Source organism: Pleurodeles waltl, unplaced genomic scaffold (assembly GCF_031143425.1).
Source record: "Pleurodeles waltl isolate 20211129_DDA unplaced genomic scaffold, aPleWal1.hap1.20221129 scaffold_183, whole genome shotgun sequence".
Classification (NCBI taxonomy): Eukaryota; Metazoa; Chordata; class Amphibia; order Caudata; family Salamandridae; genus Pleurodeles; species Pleurodeles waltl.
The window spans coordinates 205,791-227,902 of record NW_027149889.1 but is presented as its reverse complement, the minus strand read 5'-3'; the positions used below and the strand labels follow the sequence as shown (position 1 = coordinate 227,902).

The following is a 22,112-nucleotide window of genomic DNA, read 5'->3' as shown; positions in this document are numbered from 1 at the left end:
GGGGATATATAGGGCTTGTAGGTTCATCAAGAACCCTAGGTATCCAGAGAAAATAAATGAGCTGCACCTTGCAGTGGGTTTTCATTCTATACCGGGTATACTGCAATTAATTTGCCGAAGTATATAGAGTGAAAAATAGGTATCAAGAAAACCTTTCTATTTCCAAAATGGGCACAAGATAAGGAGTGAAGGAGCAGTGGTTATTTGCACATCTCTGAATTCTGGGGTGCCCACACTAGCATGCGAATTAAAGGGCATTTCTCAAATAGACGTCTTTTTTACACACTGTCTTATATTTGGAAGGAAAAAATGTAGATAAAGACAAGGGGCAGTAACTCTTGTTTTGCTATTCTATGTTTCCCCAAGTCTCCCGATAACATTTTTTACCTCACTTGTGTGGGTAGGCCTAGCGCCCGCGACAGGAAGTGCCCCAAAACACAACGTGGACACATCAAATTTTCCCGAAGAAAACCAAAACCTAGGTAAAAGACATTGTCATTTGCAACGCCAATAGCTCTAACTCTCACAAATGTGAGACCTTTCGCATTGCAAATGCTTGTTTTTTTGTGCAGGCAAGTGTGCGTGGAGCCTGCTTTGGTTCTTAAGACCTCAGACCTAAAGCAAAGCTTAGACAGAAACATAGCAATGTGCCCTTTGCACACAGTTAGAGATCCTACTAAATGGAGTCATATATAGGTCTGCACGGCCATTTTGCACAATTTTGTTGTGATATAAAGTTTCGGTAGAGCTCAATGAGAGCTGGTAGTTATGGCCGAGTGGTTAAGGTGATGGGCTTGAAATCCTTTGGGGGTTCCCTGCACGGGTTTGAATCCTGCTGACTACCTCTGTTGTTTATTTTAAACCTGATTTTTAAAATAACTGTGAAGAACACATTTACCAACTTTATTTGGGAAGATAGATAATTTACTTTAAATCTTTATTTAACAGAGGTTCGATTTTATTTTGCAGAGAGAAGAGCGGGTGACCGCGTGGGGAGAACAAATGATTTGTTAAACCTTCCATTTGAAGGTGATCTAAGCAGAATGAAGCAAAACAACAGCAGCGCCAATCAGCCGATTTCTTGGAGTCCACGGTTTAGGAGTTTACTTAGAAGGAGACTGTAAAAGAGTTTTAAAATTAGGGACCTATTGGTAGAGTCACTGTTTATGCAAATTGAAGGGTCAGAAGGGAGATGCGTCATTAAGATCTGTAAAAATCCATCTCTGGCAGCGGTGGGATTTGAACCCACGCCTCCAAAGAGACTGGAGCCTTAATCCAGCGCCTTAGACCGCTCGGCCACGCTACCTGTTGCTCTCAGTGTGTCTGTGCACTTCATGAGCACCGTAACCCTGAGTCTCCTCACTTAGTGTGGAAAGTCGAGTTGATAAACCATTTCATGGACATGATTACAATGTCGGGAGGGTGATGTGGTAATTGAAGGTTATCTCTCTTACTCAGTCACTGCACAAGTCTTCTCCCACCTGCTCGGACCTAGTGCAATCACCTTAAAAGACAACACTCTCCGAGCAATGACTTCCAACCAAGGTATAAGCACCTGCTCTACATAGGCAATGTGACTCCATCATTTTCTAATGAAACAAGTGTTCATACTGGTGGGCTCATTTCTTTGGGTGGGATCTAATGAATGAGCAGTTCATTCAAAAATAACTGAGGAGTTGCACGTATTCATGACATCAGCCCTATTGCCGCACCCAGTCTCCCCAACATACTGTTTAGCTTTCCAGTGACGTCATGTCTTGTGTGGCCTATTCACATTCCGCTGTTAATATTTTTTAGCCAATAGAATTTCACAGGCTCCCGTCTTTGAGCTCACATTGAAAAGGCACAAGTCCCAAAATGCAACCGGGTGCTGTTTAAAACTCCAGCACTGGTGGGCGGTGCCCCAGGTGACATGGGGTCCACCTGGATGCCCTGACTGCCTTTTCACGTGACAGTCACAGACACACACAGGACAGAGGTTCAAAAGCTATTCTGAAAGAAGTAAGGACAACAGGCCCACGTGAAACTAAACTTTTTAAACAGATGATTTTTGTTTCTATTGACCTGGTTCTCACTCGTTCTGCGCGCCAAGTCAAATGTAAATGAGCCCCGCAATAAAAATGCACAGAGGATGGTAAAATTCACTTCACTCTGCGCTCGTTGATGCTGAGAGCATGGTTGTCAGCCCGCACGCTTGTTATTTTGATGTGGAATTACTTGATTGCTTTGTGATAATTTTAATTACTCCGAATTGCAAGCTCCCCTACCCCAGTAATAATGTTTGAGGTATTGCTTCCCTACCACACCAACAAGGCCACCCTCTGACCAAGTCCTTTGCCTCTCTTCAGAACTACCATAAGCCCCTCCATGCACTAGGAACTTTTTGCTTGACGACCATCTAGGCGTCCTTGGAATATTGATATTTAGAAGTAACAATGTTTGTTTATTTTAACTAACTGACCTTTTTAGGGTCTCGCTTGATAGACTCTGTAGTATTCAGTAAAGGGCTTGGAGCCCGCATGTCTCTCACCATTTTTTTATTTATGTGGCACTCTTCTTTACAGTTTCCTAATTCATCAAGGCATGTCTTGCATCATTTCCGTTCCTCTCTGTAGAGCAGCGACCAAGCGTTGATTGATTCAGCTTAATCAGTGCCTGACCGCTGCTCCCCACCTGATCAAGGTACTATTTTTTCCTTTTACCTTCTAGTGCCCTGCAAACAGAAGGCTTGTGACTGGCAAAAACATGCCCAGCAGGACAACCAAAACTGTTAAGTTTTAAATTTAAATCGAACTTTCTTTTATTTTGCCAAATCGTCTTTTCCCACGTTCCACGCATGTTTTCTTTTGCTTTTGTTCGTGGGCACTCTTCTCAAAAGATGACGATTAGCTCGTTTAAAATATTGCAAATCAACAGTGTTTCTTTATTATGTGTAAATTCTGAAATTAATCTTTAACACATAATCCTGCGGTACACTTCAATCCACCCCACTCCAATCTTCCCCACTACAATCCACCCCATCCAGACCACTTCACCCACACTAATCCACCTCACTCCAGTCCAAATCACTCACCCGAATCCAATCCACTCTAACTCATCCTACTCCAATCCTCTCCACCCACCCCAAGCAAATCTGTCTCACTCCAATGTGCCCCACTATAATAAAAAACAATCTGCACCACTCCAAAACAATCTGTCCCACTTCGATCCAAAACAATCTGCCCCACTCCACTTCAAAACAATCTCCCCTACTCCAATTCAAAACAATCTACCCCACTGCAATCTGCTGCACTCCAATCAAAAACAAACTACCACACTGCAATCCAAAACAATCTGCCATACTGCAATCGAAAACAATCTGTCCCACCCAAGGCAGTGGTGGCTGGTGCACTTTGAAAGGAGTTGGTGGGAGGGAAAAATAGTTCATCTGAAGCTAAGTGAAGAAATTGGAATAAAATAGTGCATTTTAACCCCTTCGCTGCCAGCCTTTTCCCCCTCAGGTGCCAGGCATTTTTTTGGCTATTTGGGGCAGGGCGCGCTTAGGCCCTCATAGATTTTTGTCCACATAAGCTATCCACGCCAAATTTGCGTCCTTTTTTTCCAACATCCTAGGGATTCTAGAGGTACCCAGACTTTGTGGGTTCCCCTGAAGGAGACCAAGAAATTAGCCAAAATACAGTAAAAATTTTGTTTTAAAAAAGAAAAAAATGGAAAAAAGGGCTGGAGAAGAAGGCTTGTGGTTTTTGTCCCTGAAATTGGCATCAACAAAGGGTTTGCACTGCTAAAATCACCAGCTTCCCAGCTTTCAGGGACAGGCAGACTTGAATCAGAAAACCCAATTTTTCAACACAATTTTGGCATTTTACTGGGACATACCCCATTTTTACGATTTTGTGTGCTTTTAGCCTCCTTCCAGTCAGTGACAGAAATGGGTGTGAAACCAATGCTGGGTCCCAGTAACCTAAACATTTTTTAAAAGAAGACAACATTCTGAATTCAGCAATGGGTAACTTGTGTAGATCTTACAAGTGTTTCCTACAGAAAATAACAACTGAAATAAAAAAAAAATATTGAAATTGAGAAGAAAAAAACAGCCATTTTCCTCTACGTTTTACTCTGTAACTTTTTTCTGCAATGTCAGATTTTTGAAAGCAATATACCATTACGCCTGCTGGACTCTTCTGGTTGCGGGGATATATAGGGCTTGTAGGTTCATCAAGAACCCTAGGTATCCAGAGAAAATAAATGAGCTGCACCTTGCAGTGGGTTTTCATTCTATACCGGGTATACTGCAATTAATTTGCCGAAGTATATAGAGTGAAAAATAGGTATCAAGAAAACCTTTCTATTTCCAAAATGGGCACAAGATAAGGAGTGAAGGAGCAGTGGTTATTTGCACATCTCTGAATTCTGGGGTGCCCACACTAGCATGCGAATTAAAGGGCATTTCTCAAATAGACGTCTTTTTTACACACTGTCTTATATTTGGAAGGAAAAAATGTAGATAAAGACAAGGGGCAGTAACTCTTGTTTTGCTATTCTATGTTTCCCCAAGTCTCCCGATAACATTTTTTACCTCACTTGTGTGGGTAGGCCTAGCGCCCGCGACAGGAAGTGCCCCAAAACACAACGTGGACACATCAAATTTTCCCGAAGAAAACCAAAACCTAGGTAAAAGACATTGTCATTTGCAACGCCAATAGCTCTAACTCTCACAAATGTGAGACCTTTCGCATTGCAAATGCTTGTTTTTTTGTGCAGGCAAGTGTGCGTGGAGCCTGCTTTGGTTCTTAAGACCTCAGACCTAAAGCAAAGCTTAGACAGAAACATAGCAATGTGCCCTTTGCACACAGTTAGAGATCCTACTAAATGGAGTCATATATAGGTCTGCACGGCCATTTTGCACAATTTTGTTGTGATATAAAGTTTCGGTAGAGCTCAATGAGAGCTGGTAGTTATGGCCGAGTGGTTAAGGTGATGGGCTTGAAATCCTTTGGGGGTTCCCTGCACGGGTTTGAATCCTGCTGACTACCTCTGTTGTTTATTTTAAACCTGATTTTTAAAATAACTGTGAAGAACACATTTACCAACTTTATTTGGGAAGATAGATAATTTACTTTAAATCTTTATTTAACAGAGGTTCGATTTTATTTTGCAGAGAGAAGAGCGGGTGACCGCGTGGGGAGAACAAATGATTTGTTAAACCTTCCATTTGAAGGTGATCTAAGCAGAATGAAGCAAAACAACAGCAGCGCCAATCAGCCGATTTCTTGGAGTCCACGGTTTAGGAGTTTACTTAGAAGGAGACTGTAAAAGAGTTTTAAAATTAGGGACCTATTGGTAGAGTCACTGTTTATGCAAATTGAAGGGTCAGAAGGGAGATGCGTCATTAAGATCTGTAAAAATCCATCTCTGGCAGCGGTGGGATTTGAACCCACGCCTCCAAAGAGACTGGAGCCTTAATCCAGCGCCTTAGACCGCTCGGCCACGCTACCTGTTGCTCTCAGTGTGTCTGTGCACTTCATGAGCACCGTAACCCTGAGTCTCCTCACTTAGTGTGGAAAGTCGAGTTGATAAACCATTTCATGGACATGATTACAATGTCGGGAGGGTGATGTGGTAATTGAAGGTTATCTCTCTTACTCAGTCACTGCACAAGTCTTCTCCCACCTGCTCGGACCTAGTGCAATCACCTTAAAAGACAACACTCTCCGAGCAATGACTTCCAACCAAGGTATAAGCACCTGCTCTACATAGGCAATGTGACTCCATCATTTTCTAATGAAACAAGTGTTCATACTGGTGGGCTCATTTCTTTGGGTGGGATCTAATGAATGAGCAGTTCATTCAAAAATAACTGAGGAGTTGCACGTATTCATGACATCAGCCCTATTGCCGCACCCAGTCTCCCCAACATACTGTTTAGCTTTCCAGTGACGTCATGTCTTGTGTGGCCTATTCACATTCCGCTGTTAATATTTTTTAGCCAATAGAATTTCACAGGCTCCCGTCTTTGAGCTCACATTGAAAAGGCACAAGTCCCAAAATGCAACCGGGTGCTGTTTAAAACTCCAGCACTGGTGGGCGGTGCCCCAGGTGACATGGGGTCCACCTGGATGCCCTGACTGCCTTTTCACGTGACAGTCACAGACACACACAGGACAGAGGTTCAAAAGCTATTCTGAAAGAAGTAAGGACAACAGGCCCACGTGAAACTAAACTTTTTAAATAGATGATTTTTGTTTCTATTGACCTGGTTCTCACTCGTTCTGCGCGCCAAGTCAAATGTAAATGAGCCCCGCAATAAAAATGCACAGAGGATGGTAAAATTCACTTCACTCTGCGCTCGTTGATGCTGAGAGCATGGTTGTCAGCCCGCACGCTTGTTATTTTGATGTGGAATTACTTGATTGCTTTGTGATAATTTTAATTACTCCGAATTGCAAGCTCCCCTACCCCAGTAATAATGTTTGAGGTATTGCTTCCCTACCACACCAACAAGGCCACCCTCTGACCAAGTCCTTTGCCTCTCTTCAGAACTACCATAAGCCCCTCCATGCACTAGGAACTTTTTGCTTGACGACCATCTAGGCGTCCTTGGAATATTGATATTTAGAAGTAACAATGTTTGTTTATTTTAACTAACTGGCCTTTTTAGGGTCTCGCTTGATAGACTCTGTAGTATTCAGTAAAGGGCTTGGAGCCCGCATGTCTCTCACCATTTTTTTATTTATGTGGCACTCTTCTTTACAGTTTCCTAATTCATCAAGGCATGTCTTGCATCATTTCCGTTCTTCTCTGTAGAGCAGCGACCAAGCGTTGATTGATTCAGCTTAATCAGTGCCTGACCGCTGCTCCCCACCTGATCAAGGTACTATTTTTTCCTTTTACCTTCTAGTGCCCTGCAAACAGAAGGCTTGTGACTGGCAAAAACATGCCCAGCAGGACAAACAAAACTGTTAAGTTTTAAATTTAAATCGAACTTTCTTTTATTTTGCCAAATCGTCTTTTCCCACGTTCCACGCATGTTTTCTTTTGCTTTTGTTCGTGGGCACTCTTCTCAAAAGATGATGATTAGCTTGTTTAAAATATTGCAAATCAACAGTGTTTCTTTATTATGTGTAAATTCTGAAATTAATCTTTAACACATAATCCTGCGGTACACTTCAATCCACCCCACTCCAATCTTCCCCACTACAATCCACCCCATCCAGACCACTTCACCCACACTAATCCACCTCACTCCAGTCCAAATCACTCACCCGAATCCAATCCACTCTAACTCATCCTACTCCAATCCTCTCCACCCACCCCAAGCAAATCTGTCTCACTCCAATGTGCCCCACTATAATAAAAAACAATCTGCACCACTCCAAAACAATCTGTCCCACTTCGATCCAAAACAATCTGCCCCACTCCACTTCAAAACAATCTCCCCTACTCCAATTCAAAACAATCTACCCCACTGCAATCTGCTGCACTCCAATCAAAAACAAACTACCACACTGCAATCCAAAACAATCTGCCATACTGCAATCGAAAACAATCTGTCCCACCCAAGGCAGTGGTGGCTGGTGCACTTTGAAAGGAGTTGGTGGGAGGGAAAAATAGTTCATCTGAAGCTAAGTGAAGAAATTGGAATAAAATAGTGCATTTTAACCCCTTCGCTGCCAGCCTTTTCCCCCTCAGGTGCCAGGCATTTTTTTGGCTATTTGGGGCAGGGCGCGCTTAGGCCCTCATAGATTTTTGTCCACATAAGCTATCCACGCCAAATTTGCGTCCTTTTTTTCCAACATCCTAGGGATTCTAGAGGTACCCAGACTTTGTGGGTTCCCCTGAAGGAGACCAAGAAATTAGCCAAAATACAGTAAAAATTTTGTTTTAAAAAAGAAAAAAATGGAAAAAAGGGCTGGAGAAGAAGGCTTGTGGTTTTTGTCCCTGAAATTGGCATCAACAAAGGGTTTGCACTGCTAAAATCACCAGCTTCCCAGCTTTCAGGGACAGGCAGACTTGAATCAGAAAACCCAATTTTTCAACACAATTTTGGCATTTTACTGGGACATACCCCATTTTTACGATTTTGTGTGCTTTTAGCCTCCTTCCAGTCAGTGACAGAAATGGGTGTGAAACCAATGCTGGGTCCCAGTAACCTAAACATTTTTGAAAAGAAGACAACATTCTGAATTCAGCAATGGGTAACTTGTGTAGATCTTACAAGTGTTTCCTACAGAAAATAACAACTGAAATAAAAAAAAAATATTGAAATTGAGAAGAAAAAAACAGCCATTTTCCTCTACGTTTTACTCTGTAACTTTTTTCTGCAATGTCAGATTTTTGAAAGCAATATACCATTACGCCTGCTGGACTCTTCTGGTTGCGGGGATATATAGGGCTTGTAGGTTCATCAAGAACCCTAGGTATCCAGAGAAAATAAATGAGCTGCACCTTGCAGTGGGTTTTCATTCTATACCGGGTATACTGCAATTAATTTGCCGAAGTATATAGAGTGAAAAATAGGTATCAAGAAAACCTTTCTATTTCCAAAATGGGCACAAGATAAGGAGTGAAGGAGCAGTGGTTATTTGCACATCTCTGAATTCTGGGGTGCCCACACTAGCATGCGAATTAAAGGGCATTTCTCAAATAGACGTCTTTTTTACACACTGTCTTATATTTGGAAGGAAAAAATGTAGATAAAGACAAGGGGCAGTAACTCTTGTTTTGCTATTCTATGTTTCCCCAAGTCTCCCGATAACATTTTTTACCTCACTTGTGTGGGTAGGCCTAGCGCCCGCGACAGGAAGTGCCCCAAAACACAACGTGGACACATCAAATTTTCCCAAAGAAAACCAAAACCTAGGTAAAAGACATTGTCATTTGCAACGCCAATAGCTCTAACTCTCACAAATGTGAGACCTTTCGCATTGCAAATGCTTGTTTTTTTGTGCAGGCAAGTGTGCGTGGAGCCTGCTTTGGTTCTTAAGACCTCAGACCTAAAGCAAAGCTTAGACAGAAACATAGCAATGTGCCCTTTGCACACAGTTAGAGATCCTACTAAATGGAGTCATATATAGGTCTGCACGGCCATTTTGCACAATTTTGTTGTGATATAAAGTTTCGGTAGAGCTCAATGAGAGCTGGTAGTTATGGCCGAGTGGTTAAGGTGATGGGCTTGAAATCCTTTGGGGGTTCCCTGCACGGGTTTGAATCCTGCTGACTACCTCTGTTGTTTATTTTAAACCTGATTTTTAAAATAACTGTGAAGAACACATTTACCAACTTTATTTGGGAAGATAGATAATTTACTTTAAATCTTTATTTAACAGAGGTTCGATTTTATTTTGCAGAGAGAAGAGCGGGTGACCGCGTGGGGAGAACAAATTATTTGTTAAACCTTCCATTTGAAGGTGATCTAAGCAGAATGAAGCAAAACAACAGCAGCGCCAATCAGCCGATTTCTTGGAGTCCACGGTTTAGGAGTTTACTTAGAAGGAGACTGTAAAAGAGTTTTAAAATTAGGGACCTATTGGTAGAGTCACTGTTTATGCAAATTGAAGGGTCAGAAGGGAGATGCGTCATTAAGATCTGTAAAAATCCATCTCTGGCAGCGGTGGGATTTGAACCCACGCCTCCAAAGAGACTGGAGCCTTAATCCAGCGCCTTAGACCGCTCGGCCACGCTACCTGCTGCTCTCAGTGTGTCTGTGCACTTGATGAGCACCGCAACCCTGAGCCTCCTCACTGAGTGTGGAAAGTCGAGTTGATAAACCATTTCATGGACATGATTACAATGTCGGGAGGGTGATGTGGTAATTGAAGGTTATCTCTCTTACTCAGTCACTGCACAAGTCTTCTCCCACCTGCTCGGACCTAGTGCAATCACCTTAAAAGACAACACTCTCCGAGCAATGACTTCCAACCAAGGTATAAGCACCTGCTCTACATAGGCAATGTGACTCCATCATTTTCTAATGAAACAAGTGTTCATACTGGTGGGCTCATTTCTTTGGGTGGGATCTAATGAATGAGCAGTTCATTCAAAAATAACTGAGGAGTTGCACGTATTCATGACATCAGCCCTATTGCCGCACCCAGTCTCCCCAACATACTGTTTAGCTTTCCAGTGACGTCATGTCTTGTGTGGCCTATTCACATTCCGCTGTTAATATTTTTTAGCCAATAGAATTTCACAGGCTCCCGTCTTTGAGCTCACATTGAAAAGGCACAAGTCCCAAAATGCAACCGGGTGCTGTTTAAAACTCCAGCACTGGTGGGCGGTGCCCCAGGTGACATGGGGTCCACCTGGATGCCCTGACTGCCTTTTCACGTGACAGTCACAGACACACACAGGACAGAGGTTCAAAAGCTATTCTGAAAGAAGTAAGCACAACAGGCCCACGTGAAACTAAACTTTTTAAACAGATGATTTTTGTTTCTATTGACCTGGTTCTCACTCGTTCTGCGCGCCAAGTCAAATGTAAATGAGCCCCGCAATAAAAATGCACAGAGGATGGTAAAATTCACTTCACTCTGCGCTCGTTGATGCTGAGAGCATGGTTGTCAGCCCGCACGCTTGTTATTTTGATGTGGAATTACTTGATTGCTTTGTGATAATTTTAATTACTCCGAATTGCAAGCTCCCCTACCCCAGTAATAATGTTTGAGGTATTGCTTCCCTACCACACCAACAAGGCCACCCTCTGACCAAGTCCTTTGCCTCTCTTCAGAACTACCATAAGCCCCTCCATGCACTAGGAACTTTTTGCTTGACGACCATCTAGGCGTCCTTGGAATATTGATATTTAGAAGTAACAATGTTTGTTTATTTTAACTAACTGACCTTTTTAGGGTCTCGCTTGATAGACTCTGTAGTATTCAGTAAAGGGCTTGGAGCCCGCATGTCTCTCACCATTTTTTTATTTATGTGGCACTCTTCTTTACAGTTTCCTAATTCATCAAGGCATGTCTTGCATCATTTCCGTTCCTCTCTGTAGAGCAGCGACCAAGCGTTGATTGATTCAGCTTAATCAGTGCCTGACCGCTGCTCCCCACCTGATCAAGGTACTATTTTTTCCTTTTACCTTCTAGTGCCCTGCAAACAGAAGGCTTGTGACTGGCAAAAACATGCCCAGCAGGACAACCAAAACTGTTAAGTTTTAAATTTAAATCGAACTTTCTTTTATTTTGCCAAATCGTCTTTTCCCACGTTCCACGCATGTTTTCTTTTGCTTTTGTTCGTGGGCACTCTTCTCAAAAGATGACGATTAGCTCGTTTAAAATATTGCAAATCAACAGTGTTTCTTTATTATGTGTAAATTCTGAAATTAATCTTTAACACATAATCCTGCGGTACACTTCAATCCACCCCACTCCAATCTTCCCCACTACAATCCACCCCATCCAGACCACTTCACCCACACTAATCCACCTCACTCCAGTCCAAATCACTCACCCGAATCCAATCCACTCTAACTCATCCTACTCCAATCCTCTCCACCCACCCCAAGCAAATCTGTCTCACTCCAATGTGCCCCACTATAATAAAAAACAATCTGCACCACTCCAAAACAATCTGTCCCACTTCGATCCAAAACAATCTGCCCCACTCCACTTCAAAACAATCTCCCCTACTCCAATTCAAAACAATCTACCCCACTGCAATCTGCTGCACTCCAATCAAAAACAAACTACCACACTGCAATCCAAAACAATCTGCCATACTGCAATCGAAAACAATCTGTCCCACCCAAGGCAGTGGTGGCTGGTGCACTTTGAAAGGAGTTGGTGGGAGGGAAAAATAGTTCATCTGAAGCTAAGTGAAGAAATTGGAATAAAATAGTGCATTTTAACCCCTTCGCTGCCAGCCTTTTCCCCCTCAGGTGCCAGGCATTTTTTTGGCTATTTGGGGCAGGGCGCGCTTAGGCCCTCATAGATTTTTGTCCACATAAGCTATCCACGCCAAATTTGCGTCCTTTTTTTCCAACATCCTAGGGATTCTAGAGGTACCCAGACTTTGTGGGTTCCCCTGAAGGAGACCAAGAAATTAGCCAAAATACAGTAAAAATTTTGTTTTAAAAAAGAAAAAAATGGAAAAAAGGGCTGGAGAAGAAGGCTTGTGGTTTTTGTCCCTGAAATTGGCATCAACAAAGGGTTTGCACTGCTAAAATCACCAGCTTCCCAGCTTTCAGGGACAGGCAGACTTGAATCAGAAAACCCAATTTTTCAACACAATTTTGGCATTTTACTGGGACATACCCCATTTTTACGATTTTGTGTGCTTTTAGCCTCCTTCCAGTCAGTGACAGAAATGGGTGTGAAACCAATGCTGGGTCCCAGTAACCTAAACATTTTTTAAAAGAAGACAACATTCTGAATTCAGCAATGGGTAACTTGTGTAGATCTTACAAGTGTTTCCTACAGAAAATAACAACTGAAATAAAAAAAAAATATTGAAATTGAGAAGAAAAAAACAGCCATTTTCCTCTACGTTTTACTCTGTAACTTTTTTCTGCAATGTCAGATTTTTGAAAGCAATATACCATTACGCCTGCTGGACTCTTCTGGTTGCGGGGATATATAGGGCTTGTAGGTTCATCAAGAACCCTAGGTATCCAGAGAAAATAAATGAGCTGCACCTTGCAGTGGGTTTTCATTCTATACCGGGTATACTGCAATTAATTTGCCGAAGTATATAGAGTGAAAAATAGGTATCAAGAAAACCTTTCTATTTCCAAAATGGGCACAAGATAAGGAGTGAAGGAGCAGTGGTTATTTGCACATCTCTGAATTCTGGGGTGCCCACACTAGCATGCGAATTAAAGGGCATTTCTCAAATAGACGTCTTTTTTACACACTGTCTTATATTTGGAAGGAAAAAATGTAGATAAAGACAAGGGGCAGTAACTCTTGTTTTGCTATTCTATGTTTCCCCAAGTCTCCCGATAACATTTTTTACCTCACTTGTGTGGGTAGGCCTAGCGCCCGCGACAGGAAGTGCCCCAAAACACAACGTGGACACATCAAATTTTCCCGAAGAAAACCAAAACCTAGGTAAAAGACATTGTCATTTGCAACGCCAATAGCTCTAACTCTCACAAATGTGAGACCTTTCGCATTGCAAATGCTTGTTTTTTTGTGCAGGCAAGTGTGCGTGGAGCCTGCTTTGGTTCTTAAGACCTCAGACCTAAAGCAAAGCTTAGACAGAAACATAGCAATGTGCCCTTTGCACACAGTTAGAGATCCTACTAAATGGAGTCATATATAGGTCTGCACGGCCATTTTGCACAATTTTGTTGTGATATAAAGTTTCGGTAGAGCTCAATGAGAGCTGGTAGTTATGGCCGAGTGGTTAAGGTGATGGGCTTGAAATCCTTTGGGGGTTCCCTGCACGGGTTTGAATCCTGCTGACTACCTCTGTTGTTTATTTTAAACCTGATTTTTAAAATAACTGTGAAGAACACATTTACCAACTTTATTTGGGAAGATAGATAATTTACTTTAAATCTTTATTTAACAGAGGTTCGATTTTATTTTGCAGAGAGAAGAGCGGGTGACCGCGTGGGGAGAACAAATGATTTGTTAAACCTTCCATTTGAAGGTGATCTAAGCAGAATGAAGCAAAACAACAGCAGCGCCAATCAGCCGATTTCTTGGAGTCCACGGTTTAGGAGTTTACTTAGAAGGAGACTGTAAAAGAGTTTTAAAATTAGGGACCTATTGGTAGAGTCACTGTTTATGCAAATTGAAGGGTCAGAAGGGAGATGCGTCATTAAGATCTGTAAAAATCCATCTCTGGCAGCGGTGGGATTTGAACCCACGCCTCCAAAGAGACTGGAGCCTTAATCCAGCGCCTTAGACCGCTCGGCCACGCTACCTGTTGCTCTCAGTGTGTCTGTGCACTTCATGAGCACCGTAACCCTGAGTCTCCTCACTTAGTGTGGAAAGTCGAGTTGATAAACCATTTCATGGACATGATTACAATGTCGGGAGGGTGATGTGGTAATTGAAGGTTATCTCTCTTACTCAGTCACTGCACAAGTCTTCTCCCACCTGCTCGGACCTAGTGCAATCACCTTAAAAGACAACACTCTCCGAGCAATGACTTCCAACCAAGGTATAAGCACCTGCTCTACATAGGCAATGTGACTCCATCATTTTCTAATGAAACAAGTGTTCATACTGGTGGGCTCATTTCTTTGGGTGGGATCTAATGAATGAGCAGTTCATTCAAAAATAACTGAGGAGTTGCACGTATTCATGACATCAGCCCTATTGCCGCACCCAGTCTCCCCAACATACTGTTTAGCTTTCCAGTGACGTCATGTCTTGTGTGGCCTATTCACATTCCGCTGTTAATATTTTTTAGCCAATAGAATTTCACAGGCTCCCGTCTTTGAGCTCACATTGAAAAGGCACAAGTCCCAAAATGCAACCGGGTGCTGTTTAAAACTCCAGCACTGGTGGGCGGTGCCCCAGGTGACATGGGGTCCACCTGGATGCCCTGACTGCCTTTTCACGTGACAGTCACAGACACACACAGGACAGAGGTTCAAAAGCTATTCTGAAAGAAGTAAGGACAACAGGCCCACGTGAAACTAAACTTTTTAAATAGATGATTTTTGTTTCTATTGACCTGGTTCTCACTCGTTCTGCGCGCCAAGTCAAATGTAAATGAGCCCCGCAATAAAAATGCACAGAGGATGGTAAAATTCACTTCACTCTGCGCTCGTTGATGCTGAGAGCATGGTTGTCAGCCCGCACGCTTGTTATTTTGATGTGGAATTACTTGATTGCTTTGTGATAATTTTAATTACTCCGAATTGCAAGCTCCCCTACCCCAGTAATAATGTTTGAGGTATTGCTTCCCTACCACACCAACAAGGCCACCCTCTGACCAAGTCCTTTGCCTCTCTTCAGAACTACCATAAGCCCCTCCATGCACTAGGAACTTTTTGCTTGACGACCATCTAGGCGTCCTTGGAATATTGATATTTAGAAGTAACAATGTTTGTTTATTTTAACTAACTGGCCTTTTTAGGGTCTCGCTTGATAGACTCTGTAGTATTCAGTAAAGGGCTTGGAGCCCGCATGTCTCTCACCATTTTTTTATTTATGTGGCACTCTTCTTTACAGTTTCCTAATTCATCAAGGCATGTCTTGCATCATTTCCGTTCTTCTCTGTAGAGCAGCGACCAAGCGTTGATTGATTCAGCTTAATCAGTGCCTGACCGCTGCTCCCCACCTGATCAAGGTACTATTTTTTCCTTTTACCTTCTAGTGCCCTGCAAACAGAAGGCTTGTGACTGGCAAAAACATGCCCAGCAGGACAAACAAAACTGTTAAGTTTTAAATTTAAATCGAACTTTCTTTTATTTTGCCAAATCGTCTTTTCCCACGTTCCACGCATGTTTTCTTTTGCTTTTGTTCGTGGGCACTCTTCTCAAAAGATGATGATTAGCTTGTTTAAAATATTGCAAATCAACAGTGTTTCTTTATTATGTGTAAATTCTGAAATTAATCTTTAACACATAATCCTGCGGTACACTTCAATCCACCCCACTCCAATCTTCCCCACTACAATCCACCCCATCCAGACCACTTCACCCACACTAATCCACCTCACTCCAGTCCAAATCACTCACCCGAATCCAATCCACTCTAACTCATCCTACTCCAATCCTCTCCACCCACCCCAAGCAAATCTGTCTCACTCCAATGTGCCCCACTATAATAAAAAACAATCTGCACCACTCCAAAACAATCTGTCCCACTTCGATCCAAAACAATCTGCCCCACTCCACTTCAAAACAATCTCCCCTACTCCAATTCAAAACAATCTACCCCACTGCAATCTGCTGCACTCCAATCAAAAACAAACTACCACACTGCAATCCAAAACAATCTGCCATACTGCAATCGAAAACAATCTGTCCCACCCAAGGCAGTGGTGGCTGGTGCACTTTGAAAGGAGTTGGTGGGAGGGAAAAATAGTTCATCTGAAGCTAAGTGAAGAAATTGGAATAAAATAGTGCATTTTAACCCCTTCGCTGCCAGCCTTTTCCCCCTCAGGTGCCAGGCATTTTTTTGGCTATTTGGGGCAGGGCGCGCTTAGGCCCTCATAGATTTTTGTCCACATAAGCTATCCACGCCAAATTTGCGTCCTTTTTTTCCAACATCCTAGGGATTCTAGAGGTACCCAGACTTTGTGGGTTCCCCTGAAGGAGACCAAGAAATTAGCCAAAATACAGTAAAAATTTTGTTTTAAAAAAGAAAAAAATGGAAAAAAGGGCTGGAGAAGAAGGCTTGTGGTTTTTGTCCCTGAAATTGGCATCAACAAAGGGTTTGCACTGCTAAAATCACCAGCTTCCCAGCTTTCAGGGACAGGCAGACTTGAATCAGAAAACCCAATTTTTCAACACAATTTTGGCATTTTACTGGGACATACCCCATTTTTACGATTTTGTGTGCTTTTAGCCTCCTTCCAGTCAGTGACAGAAATGGGTGTGAAACCAATGCTGGGTCCCAGTAACCTAAACATTTTTTAAAAGAAGACAACATTCTGAATTCAGCAATGGGTAACTTGTGTAGATCTTACAAGTGTTTCCTACAGAAAATAACAACTGAAATAAAAAAAAAATATTGAAATTGAGAAGAAAAAAACAGCCATTTTCCTCTACGTTTTACTCTGTAACTTTTTTCTGCAATGTCAGATTTTTGAAAGCAATATACCATTACGCCTGCTGGACTCTTCTGGTTGCGGGGATATATAGGGCTTGTAGGTTCATCAAGAACCCTAGGTATCCAGAGAAAATAAATGAGCTGCACCTTGCAGTGGGTTTTCATTCTATACCGGGTATACTGCAATTAATTTGCCGAAGTATATAGAGTGAAAAATAGGTATCAAGAAAACCTTTCTATTTCCAAAATGGGCACAAGATAAGGAGTGAAGGAGCAGTGGTTATTTGCACATCTCTGAATTCTGGGGTGCCCACACTAGCATGCGAATTAAAGGGCATTTCTCAAATAGACGTCTTTTTTACACACTGTCTTATATTTGGAAGGAAAAAATGTAGATAAAGACAAGGGGCAGTAACTCTTGTTTTGCTATTCTATGTTTCCCCAAGTCTCCCGATAACATTTTTTACCTCACTTGTGTGGGTAGGCCTAGCGCCCGCGACAGGAAGTGCCCCAAAACACAACGTGGACACATCAAATTTTCCCAAAGAAAACCAAAACCTAGGTAAAAGACATTGTCATTTGCAACGCCAATAGCTCTAACTCTCACAAATGTGAGACCTTTCGCATTGCAAATGCTTGTTTTTTTGTGCAGGCAAGTGTGCGTGGAGCCTGCTTTGGTTCTTAAGACCTCAGACCTAAAGCAAAGCTTAGACAGAAACATAGCAATGTGCCCTTTGCACACAGTTAGAGATCCTACTAAATGGAGTCATATATAGGTCTGCACGGCCATTTTGCACAATTTTGTTGTGATATAAAGTTTCGGTATAGCTCAATGAGAGCTGGTAGTTATGGCCGAGTGGTTAAGGTGATGGGCTTGAAATCCTTTGGGGGTTCCCTGCACGGGTTTGAATCCTGCTGACTACCTCTGTTGTTTATTTTAAACCTGATTTTTAAAATAACTGTGAAGAACACATTTACCAACTTTATTTGGGAAGATAGATAATTTACTTTAAATCTTTATTTAACAGAGGTTCGATTTTATTTTGCAGAGAGAAGAGCGGGTGACCGCGTGGGGAGAACAAATTATTTGTTAAACCTTCCATTTGAAGGTGATCTAAGCAGAATGAAGCAAAACAACAGCAGCGCCAATCAGCCGATTTCTTGGAGTCCACGGTTTAGGAGTTTACTTAGAAGGAGACTGTAAAAGAGTTTTAAAATTAGGGACCTATTGGTAGAGTCACTGTTTATGCAAATTGAAGGGTCAGAAGGGAGATGCGTCATTAAGATCTGTAAAAATCCATCTCTGGCAGCGGTGGGATTTGAACCCACGCCTCCAAAGAGACTGGAGCCTTAATCCAGCGCCTTAGACCGCTCGGCCACGCTACCTGCTGCTCTCAGTGTGTCTGTGCACTTGATGAGCACCGCAACCCTGAGCCTCCTCACTGAGTGTGGAAAGTCGAGTTGATAAACCATTTCATGGACATGATTACAATGTCGGGAGGGTGATGTGGTAATTGAAGGTTATCTCTCTTACTCAGTCACTGCACAAGTCTTCTCCCACCTGCTCGGACCTAGTGCAATCACCTTAAAAGACAACACTCTCCGAGCAATGACTTCCAACCAAGGTATAAGCACCTGCTCTACATAGGCAATGTGACTCCATCATTTTCTAATGAAACAAGTGTTCATACTGGTGGGCTCATTTCTTAGGGTGGGATCTAATGAATGAGCAGTTCATTCAAAAATAACTGAGGAGTTGCACGTATTCATGACATCAGCCCTATTGCCGCACCCAGTCTCCCCAACATACTGTTTAGCTTTCCAGTGACGTCATGTCTTGTGTGGCCTATTCACATTCCGCTGTTAATATTTTTTAGCCAATAGAATTTCACAGGCTCCCGTCTTTGAGCTCACATTGAAAAGGCACAAGTCCCAAAATGCAACCGGGTGCTGTTTAAAACTCCAGCACTGGTGGGCGGTGCCCCAGGTGACATGGGGTCCACCTGGATGCCCTGACTGCCTTTTCACGTGACAGTCACAGACACACACAGGACAGAGGTTCAAAAGCTATTCTGAAAGAAGTAAGCACAACAGGCCCACGTGAAACTAAACTTTTTAAATAGATGATTTTTGTTTCTATTGACCTGGTTCTCACTCGTTCTGCGCGCCAAGTCAAATGTAAATGAGCCCCGCAATAAAAATGCACAGAGGATGGTAAAATTCACTTCACTCTGCGCTCGTTGATGCTGAGAGCATGGTTGTCAGCCCGCACGCTTGTTATTTTGATGTGGAATTACTTGATTGCTTTGTGATAATTTTAATTACTCCGAATTGCAAGCTCCCCTACCCCAGTAATAACGTTTGAGGTATTGCTTCCCTACCACACCAACAAGGCCACCCTCTGACCAAGTCCTTTGCCTCTCTTCAGAACTACCATAAGCCCCTCCATGCACTAGGAACTTTTTGCTTGACGACCATCTAGGCGTCCTTGGAATATTGATATTTAGAAGTAACAATGTTTGTTTATTTTAACTAACTGACCTTTTTAGGGTCTCGCTTGATAGACTCTGTAGTATTCAGTAAAGGGCTTGGAGCCCGCATGTCTCTCACCATTTTTTTATTTATGTGGCACTCTTCTTTACAGTTTCCTAATTCATCAAGGCATGTCTTGCATCATTTCCGTTCCTCTCTGTAGAGCAGCGACCAAGCGTTGATTGATTCAGCTTAATCAGTGCCTGACCGCTGCTCCCCACCTGATCAAGGTACTATTTTTTCCTTTTACCTTCTAGTGCCCTGCAAACAGAAGGCTTGTGACTGGCAAAAACATGCCCAGCAGGACAACCAAAACTGTTAAGTTTTAAATTTAAATCGAACTTTCTTTTATTTTGCCAAATCGTCTTTTCCCACGTTCCACGCATGTTTTCTTTTGCTTTTGTTCGTGGGCACTCTTCTCAAAAGATGACGATTAGCTCGTTTAAAATATTGCAAATCAACAGTGTTTCTTTATTATGTGTAAATTCTGAAATTAATCTTTAACACATAATCCTGCGGTACACTTCAATCCACCCCACTCCAATCTTCCCCACTACAATCCACCCCATCCAGACCACTTCACCCACACTAATCCACCTCACTCCAGTCCAAATCACTCACCCGAATCCAATCCACTCTAACTCATCCTACTCCAATCCTCTCCACCCACCCCAAGCAAATCTGTCTCACTCCAATGTGCCCCACTATAATAAAAAACAATCTGCACCACTCCAAAACAATCTGTCCCACTTCGATCCAAAACAATCTGCCCCACTCCACTTCAAAACAATCTCCCCTACTCCAATTCAAAACAATCTACCCCACTGCAATCTGCTGCACTCCAATCAAAAACAAACTACCACACTGCAATCCAAAACAATCTGCCATACTGCAATCGAAAACAATCTGTCCCACCCAAGGCAGTGGTGGCTGGTGCACTTTGAAAGGAGTTGGTGGGAGGGAAAAATAGTTCATCTGAAGCTAAGTGAAGAAATTGGAATAAAATAGTGCATTTTAACCCCTTCGCTGCCAGCCTTTTCCCCCTCAGGTGGCAGGCATTTTTTTGGCTATTTGGGGCAGGGCGCGCTTAGGCCCTCATAGATTTTTGTCCACATAAGCTATCCACGCCAAATTTGCGTCCTTTTTTTCCAACATCCTAGGGATTCTAGAGGTACCCAGACTTTGTGGGTTCCCCTGAAGGAGACCAAGAAATTAGCCAAAATACAGTAAAAATTTTGTTTTAAAAAAGAAAAAAATGGAAAAAAGGGCTGGAGAAGAAGGCTTGTGGTTTTTGTCCCTGAAATTGGCATCAACAAAGGGTTTGCACTGCTAAAATCACCAGCTTCCCAGCTTTCAGGGACAGGCAGACTTGAATCAGAAAACCCAATTTTTCAACACAATTTTGGCATTTTACTGGGACATACCCCATTTTTACGATTTTGTGTGCTTTTAGCCTCCTTCCAGTCAGTGACAGAAATGGGTGTGAAACCAATGCTGGGTCCCAGTAACCTAAACATTTTTTAAAAGAAGACAACATTCTGAATTCAGCAATGGGTAACTTGTGTAGATCTTACAAGTGTTTCCTACAGAAAATAACAACTGAAATAAAAAAAAAATATTGAAATTGAGAAGAAAAAAACAGCCATTTTCCTCTACGTTTTACTCTGTAACTTTTTTCTGCAATGTCAGATTTTTGAAAGCAATATACCATTACGCCTGCTGGACTCTTCTGGTTGCGGGGATATATAGGGCTTGTAGGTTCATCAAGAACCCTAGGTATCCAGAGAAAATAAATGAGCTGCACCTTGCAGTGGGTTTTCATTCTATACCGGGTATACTGCAATTAATTTGCCGAAGTATATAGAGTGAAAAATAGGTATCAAGAAAACCTTTCTATTTCCAAAATGGGCACAAGATAAGGAGTGAAGGAGCAGTGGTTATTTGCACATCTCTGAATTCTGGGGTGCCCACACTAGCATGCGAATTAAAGGGCATTTCTCAAATAGACGTCTTTTTTACACACTGTCTTATATTTGGAAGGAAAAAATGTAGATAAAGACAAGGGGCAGTAACTCTTGTTTTGCTATTCTATGTTTCCCCAAGTCTCCCGATAACATTTTTTACCTCACTTGTGTGGGTAGGCCTAGCGCCCGCGACAGGAAGTGCCCCAAAACACAACGTGGACACATCAAATTTTCCCGAAGAAAACCAAAACCTAGGTAAAAGACATTGTCATTTGCAACGCCAATAGCTCTAACTCTCACAAATGTGAGACCTTTCGCATTGCAAATGCTTGTTTTTTTGTGCAGGCAAGTGTGCGTGGAGCCTGCTTTGGTTCTTAAGACCTCAGACCTAAAGCAAAGCTTAGACAGAAACATAGCAATGTGCCCTTTGCACACAGTTAGAGATCCTACTAAATGGAGTCATATATAGGTCTGCACGGCCATTTTGCACAATTTTGTTGTGATATAAAGTTTCGGTAGAGCTCAATGAGAGCTGGTAGTTATGGCCGAGTGGTTAAGGTGATGGGCTTGAAATCCTTTGGGGGTTCCCTGCACGGGTTTGAATCCTGCTGACTACCTCTGTTGTTTATTTTAAACCTGATTTTTAAAATAACTGTGAAGAACACATTTACCAACTTTATTTGGGAAGATAGATAATTTACTTTAAATCTTTATTTAACAGAGGTTCGATTTTATTTTGCAGAGAGAAGAGCGGGTGACCGCGTGGGGAGAACAAATGATTTGTTAAACCTTCCATTTGAAGGTGATCTAAGCAGAATGAAGCAAAACAACAGCAGCGCCAATCAGCCGATTTCTTGGAGTCCACGGTTTAGGAGTTTACTTAGAAGGAGACTGTAAAAGAGTTTTAAAATTAGGGACCTATTGGTAGAGTCACTGTTTA

At 42.4% G+C, this 22,112-nt stretch overlaps 5 non-coding genes across 5 annotated transcripts; all 5 read right to left on the bottom strand.

Annotated features, from left to right (window-relative positions):
* Positions 1–1,224: 1,224 nt before the first annotated feature.
* TRNAL-AAG (transfer RNA leucine (anticodon AAG)) lies at positions 1,225–1,306 on the bottom strand. The gene has a single exon. It is a non-coding gene; the product is annotated as a tRNA-Leu (tRNA).
* Positions 1,307–5,413: 4,107 nt separating this feature from the next.
* Positions 5,414–5,495, bottom strand: TRNAL-AAG (transfer RNA leucine (anticodon AAG)). The gene has a single exon. It is a non-coding gene; the product is annotated as a tRNA-Leu (tRNA).
* Positions 5,496–9,602: 4,107 nt separating this feature from the next.
* TRNAL-AAG (transfer RNA leucine (anticodon AAG)) lies at positions 9,603–9,684 on the bottom strand. Its single transcript has one exon. It is a non-coding gene; the product is annotated as a tRNA-Leu (tRNA).
* Positions 9,685–13,791: 4,107 nt separating this feature from the next.
* On the bottom strand, positions 13,792–13,873 carry TRNAL-AAG (transfer RNA leucine (anticodon AAG)). Its single transcript has one exon. It is a non-coding gene; the product is annotated as a tRNA-Leu (tRNA).
* Positions 13,874–17,980: 4,107 nt separating this feature from the next.
* On the bottom strand, positions 17,981–18,062 carry TRNAL-AAG (transfer RNA leucine (anticodon AAG)). Its single transcript has one exon. It is a non-coding gene; the product is annotated as a tRNA-Leu (tRNA).
* Between the last annotated feature and the right edge of the window lie 4,050 nt (positions 18,063–22,112).